Source organism: Gorilla gorilla, chromosome 19, assembly GCF_029281585.2.
Source record: "Gorilla gorilla gorilla isolate KB3781 chromosome 19, NHGRI_mGorGor1-v2.1_pri, whole genome shotgun sequence".
Taxonomy (NCBI): domain Eukaryota; kingdom Metazoa; phylum Chordata; class Mammalia; order Primates; family Hominidae; genus Gorilla; species Gorilla gorilla.
The window spans coordinates 28671277-28688900 of NC_073243.2; the positions used below are offsets into that span (position 1 = coordinate 28671277).

General features: G+C 40.9%; 1 long non-coding RNA gene across 1 annotated transcript; it reads left to right on the plus strand.

Moving 5' to 3' along the window:
- The first annotated feature begins 62 nt into the window (after positions 1-62).
- LOC129527918 (uncharacterized) lies at positions 63-12814 on the plus strand. The gene is made up of 3 exons (XR_010131663.1): positions 63-319; positions 12060-12352; positions 12762-12814. It is a non-coding gene; the product is annotated as an uncharacterized lncRNA (long non-coding RNA).
- The last annotated feature ends 4810 nt before the right edge of the window (positions 12815-17624 follow it).

Below are 17624 nucleotides of genomic sequence, written 5' to 3' on the forward strand. Positions count from 1 at the left end.
GCATTATGACATAGGCAGGACCAATTGTTAACTCAGTTTCCAGCCTGTCTCCCCTTCTTGGATGATGAAGAATGCGTCTGAAAATTCCAAGTTTCTAATCAAAGTTTGGTCTTTCTGGTGACCTGACCCCATCTTGAGGCTACTGAGGAACCCAGCAAGCATCACCTCATTAGAACAAAAGATACTGCTGTCACTCAAGGAACTGCAAGGGATTTAGGAGTTATGTGTCAGAAACCGTGATCAAAGACCAAGTATTAGAACAAAAGATGCTCCTACCATCACTTAGGAAATTACAAGTCTCTGGGGAGCTCTGTGCCAGGTAGGGACAAAAGCCAATATATATTTCTCATTATATCACAATGTCACACTCTTGTTTACTGCCAGCTCTCTGGCAGAACACATATTGCCCTAAAGTAGCTCATAATTTCCATCCCATTGCTACTCTATACTTTTGGAAAATGCTCTCTAAATAGCTTCGTCTTGGTTTTTTCTTTTTTGATAAGTTATCAAGACTAAATTAATATCTAAATTAATTTTTTTTTTGAGATGGAGTTTCACTCTTGTTGCCCAGGCTGAAGTGCAATGGCACGATCTCAGCTCACTGCAAACTCCGCCTCCCAGGTTGAAGCGATTCTCCTGCCTCAGCCTCCCAAGTAGCTGGGATTAAAGGCCCCTGCCACTAGGCCCAGCTAATTTTTTTGTATTTTTAGTAGAGATGGGATTTCACTATGTTGGCCAGTTGGTCTCCATCTCCTGATCTCGTGATCCTCCCGTCTTGGCCTCCCAAAGTGATGGGATTACATAAGCCACCGCGCCCGGCCTCTAAATTAAATTTTTATAATTAACATTATGTTTTAAAGTTCACAGGGAGAATTGAAAAGCTTATTATACAAAGAAAACTATCTAGTAAGTTATTTTCAAAGGAAATAAGAACCAGGGAGGGTTGACACTGCTGTCCTTCAAGATTAATTGCTAAAAGATATTGGAGAAATCCATACAGACTTTCGAGAGGAAAATTTGGGAACCCTCAAATTCCTGGACAAAATGTCATACATGTGTGAAGATAATGGAAAGAATTCCAGATATGCAAATTTCACAAAGTATACAATCCACATACTTATCCTGAAAAATGTCTTCCAAAGATGAACTCGGATGTCATAAGAAACTGTAACATTTTTTGAAAACTCAGGCTCAGTAAAGAGGAAGTAGAATAAAAAGTTTAGAATAGAAATTTGATATTGTTTAAATACATAATTTGGTTTCACAAACTTACAGTTGCAAAGAACTATGAAAATACCATAGTTCATTCAGAAAGAAAAGATAATGCTTTCAAATGAGAATTATAGTAATCAGCAACCTCTGAAATCTCATACATAAAATGGGAAGTGAAAATAAAATGAAATTTTCTAGTTTTCTTTCCTGAATTGCAGAGACTATTTTATACTTGAGATTGACCATTAAAGAGCTAAAGGATGCATTAAAAAATTAAACTGTAATTAAATTAAAAATAGAGTTTATATCTTACAATTCCATAGAGAAAATAAATAAATATACATAATCTATATAACAAAAGATAGTAAAGGAAAAACAATGTACAAGCATATATTAAAAAAAATAAAGCAAGATGGCATGTGGAGAGCAAATGTAAATTAGAAACTGGTTAAACATAAAAAGACAAAGACCATCAACTTGTATTACAGAACAGAAGGCAACTATATTCTGCATCCAAGAGCACACTGAAAACAGAGGAATCTAGAAAACTTCACATCCAAAGGGTGTGAAAACATGTCAATGAACTCAAGTTAAAAGAAACCAAGAATCAGCTGGGCACAGCGGCTCACACCTGTAATCCCAGCACTTTGGGAGGCCTAGGTGGGTGGATCGCCTGAGGTCAGGATTTCGAGACCAGCCTGGCCAATATGGTGAAACCCTGTCTCTACTAAAAATACAAAAATTAGCCGAGCATGGTGGTGGGCACCTGTAATCCCAGCTACTCGGGAGGCTGAGGCAGGAGAATCACTTGAACCTGGGAGGCAGAGGTTGCAGTGAGCCAAGATCATGCCACTGCACTCCAGCCTGGGTGACAGAGCAAGACTCCCTTTCAAAAAAAAAATATTTTATACTTCATGTTTTATTAAGATCAGAAGGCAATGGGACATCCTTAAAGTGCTTTTAGAAAGAATTCTATGTGCATAAACCGTATATGTCAAAAAGAATAGTGAAATAAAGATATTTCAGATAAATAAAAAACAGGAAATTTGTTACAAAAGACCTGAACTACAATATATAATAAAATATACTCTTTGGACTGAAGGGAAATGGTACCAGATGCTAAATTGCATATACAGGAAGGCAAAAAAAGCACCATAAATAGTAAGTATGTAGGGAAATGAAAGGTGACTGACTATGGTATGTAGAAGTAAAGTATTTGGCACTGGCACAAAAGAAGCAAGAAATGGAATTACACTCTGGTAAGGTTCTCCTTACATAGCATGTGAAATGGTATATTAATTATAAGTAAACTGTGATAGGTTAAGAAAGCATATTGTAATCCCCCAAAGCCCAGTAAAGATAAAATAATAAAGACAGAAATCAGTAAAATGAAAAATAATGTAGAAAATCAACAGGTTAATACTTGGTTTTTTGAAAGGATTAAATAAAATTGACATAGTCCCTAGGAAGACTAATCAAGAAAAAGAAGACACAACACAAATAACCAATTTCAGAAATAATAGAGCTGATACACTTCCTATAGACATTAAAAACGAGACGAGAGGGATATTATGAACAACTTTTCACTAACAAATATGATAACATACATAAAAAGGACAAATTCCTTTAAAAATGCAATGTATCAAAACTGACTCAGGAAGTAACAGAAAATTAGAATAGCTTAACTCTATTAAAGGTATTTCATTCATAATCAAATAGTTTTCCCCCAAAAAAACTCCAATTGTATGAAACATTTAAGGAAAAAATAATACTAATCTTATATGAGCTCTCTAAAAAATATTGGAGGAAGAAATGCTTTCCAGTTTGATGAGTCCAGCGTGATGCATATCCCAAAACTAAGTAGACATTATATTGACCCATACGACTTAATAAACGTAAAAACGATCAGCGAATAAAATCCAGCAATATACAAAAAGGATCATAATATCAAGTGGCTTTGCTCTAGGAATGCATGGCCAGTTTAACATCTGAACCTGTTTGGAATTTTGTGGCTCTTTTGTTAAATTTTGTTAATTTCTTGTTTTATTGTATTGTAACCACATAAGGTAGCCTGTATATACTTTTCCTTGTAGAAATCACTGACAATTTTTTGTATTGTAGATTATAACCAATTTTCAAAATTATCCCTGGGGTTTTGTAAAGAATATCTATTCCCTGTTGGTTAAAAAGCTTGACATATCTAGTAAATCAACCTTATTTCTTTTATTATCCAATTAAGTATGTTATGTCTACTTGACCAAATGTGGTGTGTTAAAACCATCAACATTCATATTTCTGTTAATGCCATCGTCTACACTTAACAAGAGTTTTTACTTTATAAGTTGTGAGGACATTTAATTTGACAGATAAAGTTACATGCCAATTATATCTTTATTTCCATGGATAATTATTGTCAAACTGAAACAATTTATTTCCTTTTTAATGCATTTTCTCTGCATTTCATGTTTTATGTTGTGTAATGGCAATATTGTCACTTTGTTATCCTTTTTACTCAAAATTATGTAATACGCTATAACCTTTTTTTCCCCCCCAGAGTCTCCCTCTGTCTCCAGGCTGGAGTGCAGTGGTGCCATCTCGGCTCACTGCAACCTCCACTTCCTGGATTCAAGCTATTCTCCTGCCTCAGCCTCCTGAGTAGCTGGGACTACAGGCGCATGCCACCACGCCCAGCTAATTTTTGAATTTGTATTTATTTATTTATTTATTTTGAGACGGAGTTTCACTCTTCTTGCCCAAGCTGGAGTGCAATGGTGAGATCTCTGCTCACGGCAACCTCCACCTCCTTGGTTCAAGTGATTCTCCTGTCTCAGCCTCCTGAGTAGCTGGGAGTACAGGCATGCACCACCATGCCCGGCTAATTTTTTTTTTTTGTTGTTGTTGTATTTTTAGTAGAGACGGGGTTTCTCCATGTTGGTCAGGCAGGTCTTGAACTCCCAACCTCAGGTGATCCGCCCACCTTGGCCTCCCAAAGTGCTGGGATTACAGGTGTGAGCCACCGTGCCTGGCCTATCACCCATTTATATACATATAGTGATACTTTGGGGTGGAATTCTTACATTCATCACACATCTGAAATTCTTAAAATTAATTTGTGTGCTTGAAATTAAATTTTTTTATTTTGAAATAATTTTAAATTAACAGTAGGATACAAAGAAATTACAGAGAGTTCCCATACACTCTTTAAACAACTCCTAATATTAACATCTTATAGAACCACAGTTGCTACACAGATTTCGCTAGTTTTTTCACTAATGTCATTTTCCTTTTCTGGATCCAATCCAGGGCACTATATTGTACTGTTAATCATGTCTTTTTGCTCTCCTCTAATCTGTGACAGTTTCTTCATCTTTCCTTGTTTTTCATGACTGTAGCACTTTTGAATGGTACCATTAGGGTCTTTTGTAAACATATTCCTCAATTTAAGTTTGCTTCATGCTTTCTCATAATTAGACTGTGGTTATAGATTTTTGTGGGAAAATATTACAGAGGACGTACCTGCTCATCACATCGTATCAGGAAATACATAGTATCAACATGACTTATCACCACTGATATTTATGTTGATCATTTGCTTCAGGTGGTGTCTGCCAAGTTTCTTCACTACAAAATCATTATTTTTCCTCTCCATGTACTACTTGTTGGAAGCAGTCGCTAAGTGTAGCTCAAATTCAAGGAGGGGGGAATTAAGTCCTACCTCCTGGAGGGAGGAGTACCAAGGAATTTGCAGACATATGTTAAAACCACACAGGAATTAATAAATACGATGGGGAGAACTTTGAGCCTATGAAAACATCCTGTTTAAAATATCCTTGAAGTTTCACCCACTAATTTTAGCATTCATTGATGGATCTTGCCAGCAGCCGTTATTACTTTGGTATTCTAATAGTGATATTTTAATTCCCTTATTCCTTCTCCACTTAGTAATTGGAATTTTTCTTCAAGGAATATTTGTCCCTCCTTCAGCTATTCATTCATTAAATCATTTGTTTATACCAGTAGGAATTTGTGGATGTTTGTTTTATTCTTTGGGTTATAATTCAACACTAAATATTATCACTTATTCTGTTGCTCAACTCAGTTGAGCTTGGCCATTGGGGGCTCTTTTGGGTTACCTCTTGTAGCCTTTTGACATGCCCTCATCCTTTCTTCTTCTTCTCCTTCTTCTTCTTTTTTAATACGCTTTTCTTTCTGACACTAGAAGATCCCCCAGGCTGATCTTGTATTTTCTCTGCCCTGGCCTTAACCTTATAATTTATTAGCTATTTCTTTAGAGAGCCCTGTTTCCTTTTATTGGAGAATAGTATTTAAAAACTAAGATCGAGGTGCTGGATGTGCTCATTGCCACTGCGGTGTTACTTTTAGGGAGCGCTCAGTATGCAATATGTGTATGTGTGTTAACTCATGTCTACTGTACAAACATTTCTATATTTCGGTATCTATCTGCTTATCCATATATCAAATATGCATAAATTCATACTGGAAGCTCTGACTTTTATCCAGCACCAAAAGGAAACTTCTAGCCTTCTCTCCTTCCTTATTTCTAACTTCTTTCTCTGATAGCGAGAAGCTGATTCCCCTTAACTACATTGCTCATTTATTTCTTTGGCTGTAGCGCACTTGTAGTTTCAGAATTGCTCACTCTTACCCATGTGCAAAATGACTTTATTAATATTTCTGTATTCTTCATTTTCCTTAAAGCAACCCATCAAAACTCTCTTCTCCAATTTCCTTAACCCATCACCTTTTCCTCCCCACTCTGCTTGTGTTTTTGCGAAGGATTGAAACACGAAAACTCTGTGGTCTTTTCTCACTCTTTTCTGGAGTTTTAACAGAAGAAAAGAATTCTGATACTAGCCTGATTTTTACTTCCTTGAGTTTGGATTTTTTTGCTACCTGGACATATTTATAGCAAATTCCTTAAACTCTAAAATATAATCAACGTAAGTTTGGATTTTAGTCTTGTTTCTTAGAATTAACATGATGTCTTTCTTTGATTTAGGGAAAATTTTACTTTTTCATTTGAGGCGAACATGAAAACTCTCTACATGTGAAATGCCTGCATGCCTGGGCAGGCTCTGGGATGAGGAAGGTGGTTTCCTCTTAAGAGATGAATACAGGCCGGGCACGGTGGTTCACGCCTGTAAACCCAGCACTTTGGGAGCCCGAGGCGGGCAGATCACCTAAGGTCAGGAGTTTGAGACTAGCCTGACCAACATGGCGAAACCCTGTCTCTACTAAAAATACAAAAATTAGGTCGTGATGGTGGGCGCCTGTAATCTCAACTACTCAGGAGGCTGAGGCAGGAGAATTGCTTGAATCTGGGAGGCAGAGGTTGCAGTGAGCTGAGATCACACTATTGCACTCCAGCCTGGCGACAGAGCGAAACTCCGTCTCAAAAAAAAAAAAAAAAAAAAGGAAAGAAAGAAAGAAAAGAAATGAATACAAAGACTGGGAGAGAAGCATATTTTGCATATTTTGTCCTTAGCCCCAGTAAGTTTTCAAGTGGGTCCTCAACAACAGCCATTCCTTCTGAAAACCCTGATGAAGGCAAAGGAGCCACGGCTGACATCATCAAGGCTGAATTTACCCAAACTGGAGCTGATAACCGTGGCTAAAATTAGCGTGGCTGTGAATGAGACGCCACTTATGAAAGACAAAATCAGTAAGTGGCCCTTGAGCTAAGACTTCGTGGTAAGCTTACTGGTATTTTGGTCTCATGATAACAGCTGATTCAACATCAGTATAAAACTTGGGTTGAGAATTGGTGAAGAGGCATGTACTTCCACTCCCACCAGACGTCGTGGAGACACGGAGATGCTGGGGATTGGCCAGAATGGCCATGCGTGTAAGTGTGAGCTTGTGAGTAGATGCTTGGGTACTGCTGAGCCCCTGAGTGTCTGAATCCCCAGAACACACTCCTGAGGCCATCTCCCCATGTCCACTCCCAAGGTGCTGATCCAGTCCCCAAAGGTCAGGAAGCCACCTGCACTCCCAGCTTGGAAAGGAGAGTGATGCTGGCAGAAGACAATGAAGATTGGGAAGGGTTGGCTGGTTTCTATTCAGTTACATGTTGCAAGATCACTCTGGAAGGGAGGCGAGTACGTGAGTAAGAGTGAGTAGGAGTCTTTGTTATGTAAATGGTGTAATATTTGCTCCACAACATCAGAAGAGATAGATCATTCTCGACTCCTCCAGTGTGGGAAGATCAGAGTATCAGAATCTCAGATTACTCAAAGCACATCTGGAAGGTTTTACTGCATGGGTCTATGACCCTGGCAGATGCCCTGTCTGGATTTGGGTCCTGGGTCTTCCTCTATGTGGTCTGGGCAGATCGCTCAGTTTCTTCAACCATAGAGTAGGGACAGTCATCTTTGTCCTGCCCACACAGGGATGTCCTGAGGCTCACACAATAGACAGAATGTGAGCATGTGTGAGGAAAGCTGGCACTGCAGATACAGCTGTCCACCATTGAGAGACAAGGTGAGGCAGCATCCAGGAAACAGCTCCGGACTCTGACACCAGCATGATTATCCCTGCTTTGGCCCTCAGCAGGTGTGAACTGGGAAAGTTGTTTAATCGCTGTGCCTCAGTTTCCTGGGAAAGGGACACTATCCATCCCTAAAATTTTATTGAGAACCTGGTACATGGAAGCCTAATTTCTCTGTGCCTGGCATATGGCAAGTGTAATTAAACAGGCCCTATTAACCTGGAGCTGTTAACCAGCCCTAGAAGGTTCCTGCATCTATTGAACAAACTGAACTTTCAGAAATTCCTAGATCTTTCCAAATTAATTGGAAGAAAGACACAGAACTGCCTTCTGGCCTCCTGTGAAATATATGTCTCCACAGAGTCCTCCTTATTTTCCATTTCTTAAGGCATTCCATGGCTTGCTTATCATGGATAGTGGGTTTTAAAACTAAAAGGGATATTTTGGTTCCTCCAACCCAAATCCATCCCTTTGTAGAGAAGGAAATTGAGTCAGAATGTTCAGACAACTTGACTACAGACATATAGCTAAGTTTCATGCTGGAGCCAGGCTTTCTCACCCTGAGGCTAGTGTTCTTTCCATTAAAGCTTAACACGTTTCAATGATATTCACAGGACTAAAGTGCCCTTAACATCTAGCAAAGACTGGACTGAACCCCCTTTCTCACGACTTGTGGAAAGTCCCTAAGGTTTCTGAGGGTTTCCCAAGAGCTTGGATTCTTATTTCTCCATGAATTGGCATCCTCTATGAACGCGCTTCCCGTCTTGCATTGTGCTGACCTTATTCCATGCTGGGCTGACCTTTTCTGCTTCATTTCAGTTTCAAATTCAGTTTCTTTTCAGTCTCCAATTCAGCTGCACGCTCTCCTGTCTGACTTCTCTCTTTGCTCCAGGCCTTCCTCCTTCCTTTCCCATCCTCCTTTCATGATGCTTTGTGTGTTACCAGATACCAACCCTGGTCTTTCAGTCCCTCAAATTACTCTCAGACTAAGTTGTTGTGTGGCAGCCCTTTAAAAAAAGGATTCAGTTTAACAGGCATTAGTTAAGAAAAGCAAAAACAAACAAAATAATTCTCACTTTCTCATATGGAGCAATTCAACTGCTAAACACAGTTCTGGGCCACCTCCCTTTGGCACTCTAGCTTAGAATTCACCACTTAATTAGATTAAGCTTACAGACCGAGAACTCTTTTTTGCTGTGTGATGCAATATGTCTACCACAGCCCCTGAATCATAATTTAGTTGTTTAGCAATTCTACCTGCAAGACAGTTTCTTAATAGTCCTGGTAGAAAGCCACCTGAGAAGACTGATTATCCTAACTTGAGACAAATGTTCATTCCTGGACTAAAAGTTATGGCCAGAGGTGGGGTTTAACTCTGCCCAGGCCAGTGCAGCAGGCCCAGGCCTGCAATGGTGGCACTGTGGTTTGCAATCATGCATCCTAGCCATGAGAAAGTGCTCCCTACTGGGAAGAGGACTTCTGGCATCAGAAGTGGGGAAGGAGTGCTGGACCAGTAAGAGTGATATCCATCTTGGACACGAACAATAAGGCAAGGGGTCGCTCTGACTAAGCCATTTTTCCACATCGCCACTGTGTTAATCTCCCCGAGTACTGCACTTCTGAATTTCTCCCATATTCAAAAACTTTCAAGACTTCCCTTTGCTCAGTGATAAATCTGGTTCATTGAGTTGAGGAGAATTATTCAAGGTCATCTACAACTTGCCTCCAGCTTACCTTTAATTTTAGATCCTGTATCTTCTTCTACCCTCTTTTTTTTTTTTTTTTTTGAGACGGACTGTTACTCTGTCGCTCAGGCTGGAGTGCAGTGGCGCGATCTTGGCTCACTGCAGCCTCTGCCTCCTGGGTTCCAGCAATTCTCCTGTCTCAGCCTCCCGAGTAGACTAGCTGGGATTACAGACCTGAGCCACCAAGCCCAGTTAATTTTTTTTTTTTTTTTTGAGACGGAGTCTTGCCCTGTTGCCCAGGCTGGAGTGCAGTGGTGCAGTCTCGGCTCACTGCAAGCTTTGCCTCCTGGGTTCATGCCATTCTCCTGCCTCAGCCTCCAGAGTAGCTGGGACTACAGGCGCCTGCCACCACACCCGGCTAATTTTTTGTATTTTTTAGTAGAGACGGGGTTTCACTGCATTAGCCAGGATGGTCTCGATCTCCTGACCTCGTGATCTGCCTGCCTCAGCCTCCCAAAGTGCTGGGATTACAGGTGTGAGCCACCGCCAGTTAATTTTTGTATTTGTAGTAGAGATGGGGTTTCACCATGTTGGCCAGGCTGGTCTCAAACTTCTGACCTCAGGTGATCCACCTGCCTTGGCCTCCCAAGGTGCTGGGATTACGGGCGTGAGCCACCCCACCCGGCCTTTCTACCCTCTTTATAAAGCTTTTCCTTTGGACAGGTTGGCCTGGTTGCTGTTCTACAAATATACTTTATGTAGTTCTGCACCCGGGTCATTACAGAAGCTATTGCACCTTTGTAAGGGCTGCTTTCCTTCACCCATCAAATCCTTACCATCCCAAGAAGCACTTTCAAAACCCCCTCTTTGTGAAGTCTCTCATGATCATTTACTTTTCACCATCCAGTAATAGACAGTTAATGGAAGATGGGATGTCTGTGGACAGAGCTTCCTCCTCTCAGTATAACTGCTTAAGAAGTATCATGTTTACATCTAAAGTTACTCACACTGTTACTCTTCAGCAAAACAAGAGTGTTGGACTAGATAATCACAAGGTCCCACCTAACTCCAAGGGACTCCAAGGGATTGGCTAGGAGAGTTGCTTTCAGGAAGATATAAATAAACACCTGCCTCTCACAGTGTTCACTGCCCCCTCAAACAATAAATGGGAGACACAGTTTGAATATCAGCTTTTCTGCTTATATGGGGAGAATAGAAATAAAGTTCACTTTGATACATATCTGTTTTTCTCCGTCAAATTCATCAAATTTCAGAATTGCGCTTGTTCATCCACTGACTTTCCTAAGGGTGGGATAGTAACAAATTCTGCCAAGAAAACAAGAAGCGAAGTATAATGAATAACAGAACCAGCTTAAAAATTTGCATCCAAGGTGATCTTTAAACTATGGTTTATTAAGCATAACGTATGAATAATTTTCCAAGAAAGGGGCCACACACAAAGGTATAATGAATATAATAATCTTCATTTCCAACATTTCATTTTGCAGCTCCATTTACTTGAAATGATCAGAGGCAAAAAATATTGTACAACATATTTCGTTTTCATGAACATACTTACACACTATGAGAGAATATGGGATCATTTCAGTTTGATGGTGGGAAAAAAGTAAGGAAACATGTAGTGTAGATGTCAGGCTCAATTCTGAGTATTGTGTTTTGTTCAGCAGTCAAACGAATTTCATATTATTTTGTCCCAAGGTATCTTGTCACAAGGTATCACTCCCACTGAAGTATTGGGAAGTGTCACTCCACTGTCAACCTGTCTGACAATCATATTAGTAAACACTGGCGGCTCGATAGGTCATGCACTGCTCTGGAATACACTGAGATTGTATTAACATATACAGTATCACTTTGTCAAACCTGCTTGTTAATCTACATTTACAGATGTACAGTAGTTGATGGGGTTGAAATGCTTCCCTGGGCAGGTGCACAATGGTCCCAAACCAAAAGAAGCAGCAGAAACAGTAAGCAAGTCTTGAGGTTGGAGTGGAAGTTATCTCCTTTATTTGATGAATTTCAATACCTGCAGACTGCCGACAAAGTCTGTACACTCAGGTTTTTCTAACAAATGGTTCTTCCAAAAGAGCTTAAGAACATCAAACAGATACCATTTTTCTTTCAATATAGTATAGAATGTGTACGAACTAGGAATCAGTACTTCCAATGTATGCTACTTGTATGGCCTTTCACTAGCAAGGTTACTTACGTGCTCAACCTCAGTTTTCTTATCTGTAAAAGGGGGATTCATCCATCTACCCATTTATCCATTCATGGACATCCTGTCTCCTGAGACTCACATGTTCCAGAGATGAAGAACTCTATGATCTTTATTTACTTTTTATCCTTTACTCTGTTCTTTCTCCCATGTAACCTGACCACCTTCCCATTTCTATCTATGTGCTAGGTCCTAAGTTCTCATGTGCTGTTGGTTACCTAGTAGGTTACCATCTCATATTTTTCCTTGCTGTCACCGTATTACCATCCCCCCTGCATTCCTGCCACTTAAAATCACAGACAGCAGCCTTACACTGTCTATTATCATAAGAGCCAGCCCTCCCATGCCCTATAATTTTTCCAGGTCATTAAGTGGGGCCTCCTTACTTATGTAACATGTTTTCTGCTTTACCCAGACCGGTTGTCATTCAAATTTACATTGGAAAAACATGTAAGTCCTACTGAAGAGGATGCAAGCACTGGCAACATAGGGAGAGAGATACCTCTGTGGAATCCAGGAGCATGTAAGCCTGGGGCTGAAACAGCACCCAAGAAAGAGACTGAACCACGGACAATGGCTGTTGTAAGATAAGAAATATCCAACCAGGGGAATGAGCAGAAAGAGAATGCCAGGTCATGGAAGCTAACATGAGAATAAGAGACATGCTGCTGATTGGATAAGTCAAAATACTCAGAGCTGATGAAAATGGTAATGGTGCTGCATTTATTGACATCGTACCGTGCCCCAGACCCTGTGCTAATTGCTTCTCATGCATTGTCTCATTTAATCCTCAAAATGACTCCAGGGTGATTATTACCCCCATTTCAGAGATGAGGAAACTATGGCTCATGGTTAAGTAATCTGACCACAGACGCACACACGCTGCCAGTAAGTGGCAGACCCAGATTCAGATTCAAGCCAGACCTCAGGCCCTTAGCCACCACTTTTACAGTCTCTCCTCAGCCAAAAATCAAGAAAGAAAGACCAGAGTTAGGAGTGGCTGGAAAAACAGTATTTCTACCCCATTCATGTTAGAAACTTACACTCTGCATTTTTGCAGGTTTACTTTATCTATCCAAAGAAATAATTTCTGCTTATCCCTTTTTTTCTTCCTCAGGCATAAGGTTAGAGGTATCAAGATGCTTTGCATTATGAATAAGCAACACCCACACACAAGAATTGTAAGCAATAAAGGTTGTCTTCTCTCACATAGCATGAAGTTTGGGGACAGGACAGTCTTGGAAATTTTATTATTTATTATTTATTTTTTATTTTTTGAGACAGAGTTTTGCTCTTGTCATTCAGGCTGGAGTGCAATGGCACGATCTCGGCTCACTGCAACCTCTGCCTCCCAGGTTCAAGCAATTCTCCTGCCTCAGCCTCCCGAGTAGCTGGGATTACAGGCGTCCACCATCATATCTGGCTAATTTTGTATTTTTAGTAGAGACGGGATTTTGCAATGTTGGCTAGGCTGGTCTCAAATTCCTGACCTCAGGTGATCTGCCTAACTCAGCCTCCCAAAGTGCTGGGATTACAGGCGTGAGCCACCATGTGTGGCTGGTCTGGGGAATTTTAATCCAGCGACACGACTGTGCTCTATGCGCCTTTTACATTTTCACTCTGCCATCTTAGCCTTTTGGAGCTGTTGCCCCTCATGGTAACAAGATGGCTGCAGCACCTCCAGGCACCAAGCACAGACTACAGATGTTCAGTAAATAAATGGGGTATTTCTCCCATGCATCTCTATTTGGTAGAAGAAAAGACCTTTACCAGAGCTTCTTTGAAAATCTCCTCTTGGGCTTTATGTCCATGGCCAAGCCTAATCACTGGCACAGAGGAGGGAATTGCTATAGGTAGCTTAGATCAATTGTGATTCACTCTCTACCCACAAGGGATGGAAAAATCCAAAACAAAACTAAAGAGGAACATGATGAGAGCACATGGGGAAGTGAGGATGGGGGTGAGCAGGAAAGGAGGCTACTGAGTAAGCAAAAGATAGTGACTGCCGTGCAGACTAAGGGAAAAGGAGATGGCTAGATGGCCTTGACTCCTTATTATTTTTCTCCCATAAAGCTAATTATGCAAATTGGGGATACACACACACACACACCAGAAGTAAAGAACCTCAAATAATCACAATGGGAACTAAATTCACAACACAAATGACTACCAAGTTTACTTAAGTGCTCAACCTCTGTTTTCTTGTCTATAAAATGGGGATTCATCCATCTACCCATTCATTCTTTCATTCACGGACATTCCTTCATGGACTTTTACCAAATAGAGACGCATGGGAGAAATACTCCATTTATTTACTAAATATCTGTAGTCTGTGCTTGATGCCTGGAGGTACTGCAGTCATGCGTGACCTTCTATTTCTTCAGTGGGTATATATGGTTGTGAGTAGCCTCTGTGGACCCATTAAGAACAAGGTGATGTTCAAACCCTTCAAGGTTGCTGTCTTATTCCCATGGAAGAGTTTCCTTATGTGTATCTTTTCACTAAACTGCTGCAAGAAGACACAAAAAGTAACAAGAAAACAGTAGTGGCCGGGCGCGGTGGCTCACGCCTGTAATCCCAGCACTTTGGGAGACTGAGGAGGGCGGATCACGAGGTCAGGAGATCGAGACCATCCTGGCTAACACGGTGAAACCCCGTCTCTACTAAAAATACAAAAAAATTAGCCAGGCGTGGCGGCGGTCGCCTGTAGTCCCAGCTACTCAGGAGGCGGAGGCAGGAGAATGGCGTGAACCCGGGAGGCGGAGCTTGCAGTGAGCCGAGATGGCGCCACTGCACTCCAGCCTGGGAGACAGAGCAAGACTCTGTATCAAAAAAAAAAAAAAAAGTAAATAAAATAAAAAATAAAAAAAAAATCATCCTATCAGAATCACACCCACTTCCACCCACATTTTCGTCTTGATGAGGAGACCAAGCAACTCAAGTCTGTCTTATTTCTCATTTGCAGCACACTACAGGTTAGCTGCTATAAGTCATGGATGTCGCTTGTCTAATAGCACTTGTATCTCTACATAGGAGACGGTGGGAAAGTTAATATCAAGGTGGCTTTTGTGCATCTGAGATATATTTTGTGTACCAGAATGGTTCCAAAGAGAACCTTTTAGTTTTAGTGTGAACTGCATAATGATACACAGTCAACTGGGCCTCTGTCTGGTGACAGTCTTCAAAACCAAAACTAAATTTTCCCCATGGAAATATGTTTAGGAATAGAGGCCCCACAGTGATATTTCTACTCCTAAGAGGAAATTGTTCACATCAGCAGAATATTAAGTTCATGTTAAAAATATAAATTCCTCTACTGTCTTTCTCTGTACTTAATTCTGACCACACGCTTCTTACTCAGGAAGACCAAGGTAATAACCAGCTCTCTAATGGGGGTCACTCAAGGCTACACTTACCTTCTGCTCTTGAATCCTAGCTATCAGATCTTGGTCCTTTAGGAAGCCCTTTTAGGGCTTCTCACCTCAGATCTAATGCTTTTCACACAACATTTTTTTTTCCATCTGTACTGATACATACTAGAGGGAAGTCCAATGAAATAAAAATGTATTTATGCAGAAGTATGATGCATATAATAGTCTATGGTGGAATTTGAGCCAATTTTTTTGAGCTGAGCAGAATTCAGAAAAGGAGAAAAGGTACAGAGAAACCATAAAGACTGGAAGAGTATGAGCAAAGAAGGTTGCACATGTCACTAGAATGGGTTGGAGGCCAGCAAGAATATCTGTATAGACAGCTTTCATTCAGAAGCCCTGCCTCTGTGAGCTTGAAATTCTGGACTCCAAGGTAATTTCCTGGGCTTTTGTTTCCTTTTTCCAGAGGTCCAGATTCCAGATGAGGGAAGAGTCGCCTCAAGTTCAAAGTACCCTGTTCTTAATGTTTCACATGTTTTTCTGATAGCTTTTGGCACTTTCTCAGCGAGATGTCAGATGAGTATACACATTCAATATGGCAGACATAGTTGGGAAGTATAGCACAGTCAACAAATTTGCCTGCAGCACATAGCCTGTGAACTGATTTGGACACAAATCCTTTGCCTCTGATTTTTTTTTTTTTTTTGAGACGGAGTCTCGCTCTGTCACCAGGCTGGAATGCAGTGGCATGATCTCGGCTCACTGCAGACTCTGCTTCCCTGGTTGAAGCGATTCTCCTGCCTCAGCCTCCCCAGTAGCTGGGATTACAGGTGTGTGCCACCACGCCCAGCTAATTTTTTGTATTTTTAGTAGAGACGGGGTTTCACCATGTTGGTCAGACTGGTCTCGATCTCATGACCTCATGATCCGTCCGCCTTGGCCTCTCAAAGTGCTGGGATTACAGGCATGAGCCACCATGCCCGGCCCTGAATTTTTTTTTTTTTTAACTCTTCCTACTATACAAAGTTGTTTCGCGTATTCCAGGACTAAAAGAATTTGAAAGGAGAAGAAGTGAAGAACCAATGTCTCTTCTAATAAAAAGTCCAAAATGCACCCCTCTTCCCTCACTTCCTCAAACCCTGACAAAATATGACAAGAACCAACAGAAACCAAGCTATCAACAGCATGAGTTATCAAACTGTTTATAAAAAGCCTGTGTTTACATTTGTTGCCATTTCGAGCCTTTCATACCCATAGTTCCGTAATGTAAATGTTACTTTATCTTACAGAACCCTTGATTCCTGGCTGAAAGCTGCTCTGTGAACATGAAGAGTCTCCTTTTTTGACCACCTTCCTTCTGGTACCCCAGACAGTAAATGGTTCTTGTGACTTAGAAGCTGTTCCTCTTTGCGCGGACACTCAAATGTGCCTTTCCATGGGAGCAGAGACACTGAAATTGATGAAACTGACACTGAAATCTATGCAGATTCTGTTGTTTTTCTCTAGCTGAGAATGAATGAGTAATGAGTGAGTGAGCATTCACCTGCTGAGTATCTGTGATGTCTCAAGCACTTTGATAGGCGCTTTTTCCTGGCCTCTTTTTTAGACCTCACAGTGACTGACCAATGTGCTTCTGAACAAATCCCAGAGGAATTAAATGATTTACTCCAGTTCACTTAGAAAGCAGCAAAACTGTGTGACTCAAACCAGGCTTCTCAGCTTCTCCCCTCAGATCTAATGCTTTTCACACAACATTTTTTTTTCATCTGTACTGATACATACTAGAGGACAATCCAATGAAATAAAAATGTACTTATGTAGAAGTACGATGCATACAATAGCCTATGGTGGAATTTGAGCCAATTTTTTTGAGCTGAGCAGAATTCAGAAAAGGAGAAAAGAAACAGAGAAACCATTAAAGACTGGAAGAGTATGAGCAAAGGAGGTTGCACATGTCACTGGAATGGGTTGGAGGCCAGCAAGAACATCTGTATAGACAGCTTTCATTCAGAAGCTCTGCCTCTGTAAGCTTGAAATTCTGGACTCCAAGGTGATTTCCTGGGTTTTTGTTTCCTTTTTCCAGAGCTCCAAAGAGCACAGCACATTGTTTGCCCGTGTTACCCATTCACTCGACAGATAGTGATTGAGTTGCTTCTTTATGCCTAGCCTTGTATTAGACACCTTGGATCCAACAGAGAACAAGACAGGCATGGTGCTTGCCCGTGAAAATTCTAGAGAGACAGTAAGCAAGTAAGCAATGACTAAATAAGATAATTGATTGTGCTGTGAAAGCAATAAATAGGGAAATGAGATAGAGAGTAACTGGGAGAGGGCGGGAAGACCTCTCTGAATAGGTGACATTTGAGCTAAGACCTGAGGGACTAACGGGAGCCAGTCATGCAAACACAGAGATGGCATTCTCAGCATCAGGAATGACCAGCTCACTGAGAAGGGACATAATGGAAGCTGGTGTGCTTGGCATCCAGTGAGCAGGCAAGATGTGGTGTGGGATGACAGGAAGGCAGGAGGCAGAAGTGGAAGGTCATTTTAGGTCATGTGAAGGAGTCTGGATTTTATTCTAAGTCTAATTGGAAGCGGGAAAGTGATAT